The sequence below is a fragment of the Prionailurus viverrinus genome, chromosome A1 (genome assembly GCF_022837055.1).
Source record: "Prionailurus viverrinus isolate Anna chromosome A1, UM_Priviv_1.0, whole genome shotgun sequence".
NCBI lineage: Eukaryota > Metazoa > Chordata > Mammalia > Carnivora > Felidae > Prionailurus > Prionailurus viverrinus.
The window spans coordinates 59,773,342-59,779,316 of record NC_062561.1 but is presented as its reverse complement, the minus strand read 5'-3'; the positions used below and the strand labels follow the sequence as shown (position 1 = coordinate 59,779,316).

Genomic DNA, 5,975 nt, shown 5'->3' with positions numbered 1-5,975 from the left:
AAGAAAACCTCCTCAGAGAACTCATGTATAGGGAATTATTCTATTCCCTATTCATTGACCCCAACAAATTCATTCTACCCTTACAGTATTTCTCAAATCTGTCTATGCATTTATGCCATCGTTTTCCCTTCATCTAACTACTAGCTAGATGCTGAGTGCATATTCCCATAAACTGGATCTCTACTTTAAGTTCACAAAATTTCTACACTCTCTTTCCTTTATTGTTTGAGTACTCTTATCTGACATTCACTTTTTTTTTTTCAGGTAAAAGTCACGTTTTCCTTTTAATTGACTACTTAATTTACATCATTTGGTAGCAATTAGGTCTTCACCTCTCAAGAACACGCATCTGAACAGGCTGGCACAGAGCCATTGTGAACACATACCCCAAACCAGGGCTTTTGGAATAACAAGAACAGCAAAACCAGTCTTTCTCTTCACTTAGAAAGGGGTTTTCACTCAGAGGGTCCAAAGCTCAAATTTCCAAACACAGAAAACCTGGAGCTCTATGCAAAAATGGAAACCAAAATGTATCAGAGATGAAACACAGTCAAGACAGATCTTGAGAAATAAGTATCTGATCATCTGGCCTCTTGTATTGGGAATGGCCCCACTCCAGAATTTTTAAAGGAAGATGTTTCTGTTTCTGTTTCATTTCCCAAAAGGGTATAAAATCTACTAAAAGGAATATAATCAAATAAATCAGCTCACTCGCAAGACACTCCCAAATAATGATTTTTGGTTGCTGAGCACAGTCAGCACATTATTTCAAAGTGACAAAATTCAGAGTAATCTGAGGATTCAAAACTGACAGTCACATTTGCCAATAGGTTTATGTAAGACATACATAGTTTTCCCACTGTATGTGTCAAAAGACCAAGACCCTCATCGAAAAAAGTTATTTTTCAGATTATAGTGGACAAAACAGTAGAGTTTGGAAAGGCACCTTCTCAGAGAATGAAAAAAAAGCATTTTGCAAAAGGTTCACATCATTTTGCAGCAGAAAAACTGGAGTTCAGTGCCTGTGACCTTCATTAGCTTGACCCTTCCTCTTCTTTGGTTGTAGTGGCCTCACTGGGATCTCCCTCTTGTAAAGGTTCTGCTGGCTTCTCCTCCTCCTCATCTTCCTGGGGGTAGAGGTCAGGGTATTTTTGCATGCATTCCTGCATGGCCCAGAAGTGATATACACGGTCTGACTCCTTGTCAGGAAGCAGGAAAAGGCCGACTTGAACTATTCCCCACAGGGGCCACTGGCCATTTCCCCAAGGCATGGGCAGTTCCAGTTAATGTCTCCATTTGGTAGGATCAATCCGTGCTCCTCTTATGGATCACAGCTATCTATCATCAGCCACCAGCTCAGCATTGCTCAGAGTTTCACGGTCTTCTTTGGTCACAAACATGATTTGACCCTTCCCTTCCCACAAGCAGTAAGCCATGGCTGCAGGCTGGCACTCAGACCTCCCAGCGACAGTGGTGGAGGCAGCACAGACAGCAGTGGGCTCCTGCTATCACTTCTTCTCAGGCAGGCTGGCCAGGTGGCTGAGGACTCACACTGCCAACTGCACACCTGCCTCAGCCTGGTACTTTTATTTTCACAGCTTAACTTACTTCACATATTTCTATGGTGTTTTTTTTTTTTCCTGCCCAAATAACTTTCACTTTTCCTCTAGCACTGGTGTATTTTCAGGATTTTTTGAAACATAAGTTGCACTGTGTCATCAACCTGTGTGATCTTGATCCCTGCCATAGTACGAGCATAGTATTCATACCTAGTATGAACAGCATCAATGAAATATTTAAAAACTTATAGTGATGACCATTTTAATGAGCCTGGACATGTTGTTTGATACATTTCCTAAATAGTGTATTATAATGAAGCAAGAAAATGTTTTCTTTTTTCACAAATTAGTTATGACAGGATCAAAGATATTAGGTAACATAATACACTATGTCCAAGCTTATGTACATAGAAGGGTGGTGGAATCACACTCTGGTCCATTACCTACAGCCCCTGCTCATTTCATATCTTTATGTTGTCAATGAAAAAAACTTTAGAAGAGGTCACAAAGTAGTCAAAAAATAGTTTTGCTTGCTGATTCAACAAAATAATTTTGATTTCTGCCAGTGGCTTTTTGAACACACTTTGTACTTTATGTAATTTATTTATTTACATACATTCATCTGTCTTGACTGTGAGCAAACTAAGACCATTAAATGACCTACCAAATTTAAGAATTAAAAAAATTACTGAAATTATATCATGACATTATGCATTTCCTCAGTATCCTATTCTTCTGGTGGCTCCTCCCTTCCCCCCCCCCACCCCCGAACTTTTAAAGATGTAATTGACACATAATAAATACTGTGTAATTTAAGATAATTTGATACACATATAAATTGTGAAAAGATTACCACAGTAATGTTAATTAACACATCCATCACCCCACTTAACCTTTGTGTGTGTGAGGAGAACATTTAAGATCTTAAGTATTTAAGATTTTAAGTATATTACGTAATACGATTAAAAATAGTCACCAAGCTGAACATTAAATCCTTAGAATGTATTCATCTTATAAAAGGTAGTTTGTACTCTTTGACCATTATTTCCTGATTTTCCCCACACCCAGCCCCTGGCAATCACCAATGTACTCTTTCCAGGAGTTTGGCTTTTTTTAGGTTTCATATACTAGTGAGATCATGCAGTATTTGTGTTACTCCCTTTGACTTATTTCACTTTGGTAATGCCCTCAAAGTCCATCCATATTGTTGCAAATGGCAGGATATTCTTTTTATAGCAGAATAACTCTTTGCAGAATCTCTAAGTTATTTTCCACACTGGCTGCAGGAATTTGCATTCCAACCAACAGCATACATTGATTGCCTTTTCTCCCATCTTCCCAACACTTGTCATCTTTTGTCTTTTTAATAAGAGCTATCTACCAGGTGTGAAATAATAGTTCACTGTAGTTCTCAGTTGCATTTTCCTGATGACTCAGTGATGTGATGTTAAGCACTATTTTCATGTACCTTTGGCTATTTGCACCTTTTCTTTGGAAAAATATTTGTTCAGGTCCTCTGCTTGGACATTTTGAATGATGCCACCACCAAATCTGGTTATCTGAAGGATCTATCCGTGAATGAAAAGTCACTTTTATCGTTTATCCTACACATGCTTAAACTTAAAACAGTGGTGATGCTTCTGGTATTTACAAGAAACCTCTGAACTCTTTTATTTACTGTAAATTCAATACATCAGCACAATCTTTTCTTTAATATATTACACTAGTATATTGGGTAGTGTGTGAATTTTGTGGTTTATGCATCTATTTCAGTGAACTATTTACTCAAATGTATGACACTGGGTCTCTGATTCTTAGAACAGTTTTGTTTTGTTTTGTTTTGTTTTCAGATGAATTAATGCTTTAAAACAAAACACTATTTTGACATGAGAGAAAGCCTGAGTAAGAATATTTTGAATTCATTTTTATCATATGGATAGTGGAAATTCTTTCTTGGTTTTTAAATATCATAGTTTATGTATCTGAATGTCTAGGATACATGAGTTTTGATCTTTTACTTGGTTTCACAGAAAATGCTATAATAGACAGTGCTTCTCAACTGCTACTTTAACCCAAGACATATAAACCCTCGAAACTAACTTGGAATCAGAAAAAAAAAAAAAAAAAGAGTGCTTCCCATATATATTATCTTATCATTCCAGAAACAACAAAAAGTTATATTCAATTGAAGTAATTTTACAATTACTTACTGAATACTGGATATATGCCATCCCAACTATGGTATTAGATATACAAATTCCAACAATTTGTATCTTCAAGTAGCTCTAGTTCTTTCAAGGGACACAGACATATAAACAATCAACTGTAAAGGAATCTGAGAGTGTCTTTGTTAATTATATTAACAAAGTTTTATGAAAACCCAAGGGAATCTGTCATTTGGTCATATGTAAGTTATTGCCTAAAGTGAACACTCTGGGGCACCTGAGTGGCTCAGCTGGTTAAGCATCCGACTTCAGCTCAAGTCATGATCTTGGAGTTTGTGCGTTCGAGCCCCACGTAGGGCTCTGTGCTGACAACTCAGAGACTGGAGCCTGCTTTGGACTCTGTGTCTCTTTCTCTCTCTGCCCCTCCCCTGCTCATCCTGTCTCTTTCTCCCAAAAATAAACAAACATTAAAAAAATACTAAAAAATAAAGTGAACAATCTGGTTTTTTTTTTCATTTTCCACAAATAAATTGGATTATATGACTATTTGTTAACAGTCTGACCCAAAGTATTGAGGATTAAAATGCCATATTTAGGGAACATGTACATTTATTAATTTTCAATATGTGAATTGGCAGGGTTATTTATAATGTGAATCATTTCAAACATAGGAAACATTTGCATATCCAATTTGTTTTCTGTATGTTCTATCATATGGATTAGTCTCTGAGTTCTCAGGTTAAGTAACTAATCACTGCATTGTCAAGCCTCTATTATGCTCTCTGCTGTATCCTATCACTGACTTGTTCTGGGTTGAGATTTATCTTAGGAACTGAGAGCCAAGGCTGGAACACACTGAACAGAATGTTCTATTTCTGTATAAAAAGATAGATGTTGCTCTAGCCCAGAATGACAACACTTTGCACTGCTCCCAATCTGTAAATTGTTCCATTTGCTTGGCACAATATGTATACTGACGTATTTAATTCTTTCTACCAGGGCCATGCTGTTCTATTCCTCTCAGTTAGCCAAATACACCAGAAGTCATAAATTTCTCATCAAGATGGAAACTAAATGTGATCTCTTTCATATGTAAAAGTGGTGTTACTATCCTGCTGTTAGTGTTTTTGAGTTACTATATTTTCAAAATTCACGATTAGAAAAAGATTTGCTGTGATCTTTTTACTTTTATCAACTACAGTCATGAAGCCAAGAAAATATCCTGACAAAGTAATTGTCTACAATCACAGGTAAAATCTGTGGAAATGATTTAATATCTTTATAACTACCACCTCTTTTCAAAATGAACTTTCATTTCCTTGAGTCCTTTTCATATACTGCCAATGGAAAAAAAGGAATGTTTGTTTTGGCTTTACATATCACAAAATGGTATGATTCCATTATATTCACCTGTGGTACCATGTATGATTTTGTTTTATCTTTTACCACAGTTCCTTTTTCTGCTTTTTAATTTAATGAACATGGAATGCTTTTAGTTCCCCAAAAAGGAACAGGTCTCAAGGAAACAAGGTTTGGTGTGTTTAGTGCCAATGTCCTTGGTTTCCTTTATACTTTCATATGACCAGAATCATATCCATCGCTTACCATCTAAGTTAGGGGACACCTAACTGTGACCCACTGGCTCAACCCAGCCCATTACCTCATTTTATAAAGCAAGTTTTATCGGACCAATGCCCACTTATTTATATGTTGTCTATAGTTGTTTTAGCACAACATTGGCAGACTTGACTCTAACTACCAGAGAGACTTTGTGGCTTTATAAGCCTAAAATATATGAGATTTACTGAAAAAAGTTGTTGACTTTGATCTAAGTCACGTGTCTGATATTGGAGTTGTTTCTGGTGTTATTTTGTCTTGCATATTTTTTGGAATACACTGAATTATTTCTACTCTTGTTAACTCATAGGTTAGGAAGACCACATTAAATAAGCTAATATATGTAAGTAGTTAATAAAAAATAAAAATAATAAAAAACACCTGAGTCATAAAATGGGCCATGTAAATGCTGTTAATAAAAAATGCAAATAAACTTAGCAAATACACTAATTTAAAGAATGCCAGATTCCTTGATGTCTAATTAACCAAAGTGTGGATTCTAGCAGTGTTCAGGTACTCATTATTAAAACCAACCATAATGTTGACTATATCAGGCAATTTATGAGAAAGCAGAAACTTTTTTTCCCTAAAGATAATTACTAACAAATTTAAGTATGAGAAAAAAAGACTTTCA

General features: G+C 35.9%; 1 pseudogene; it reads right to left on the bottom strand.

Moving 5' to 3' along the window:
• Positions 1-1,034: 1,034 nt before the first annotated feature.
• On the bottom strand, positions 1,035-1,436 carry LOC125150017 (mitochondrial intermembrane space import and assembly protein 40-like; annotated as a pseudogene).
• Positions 1,437-5,975: the final 4,539 nt, after the last annotated feature.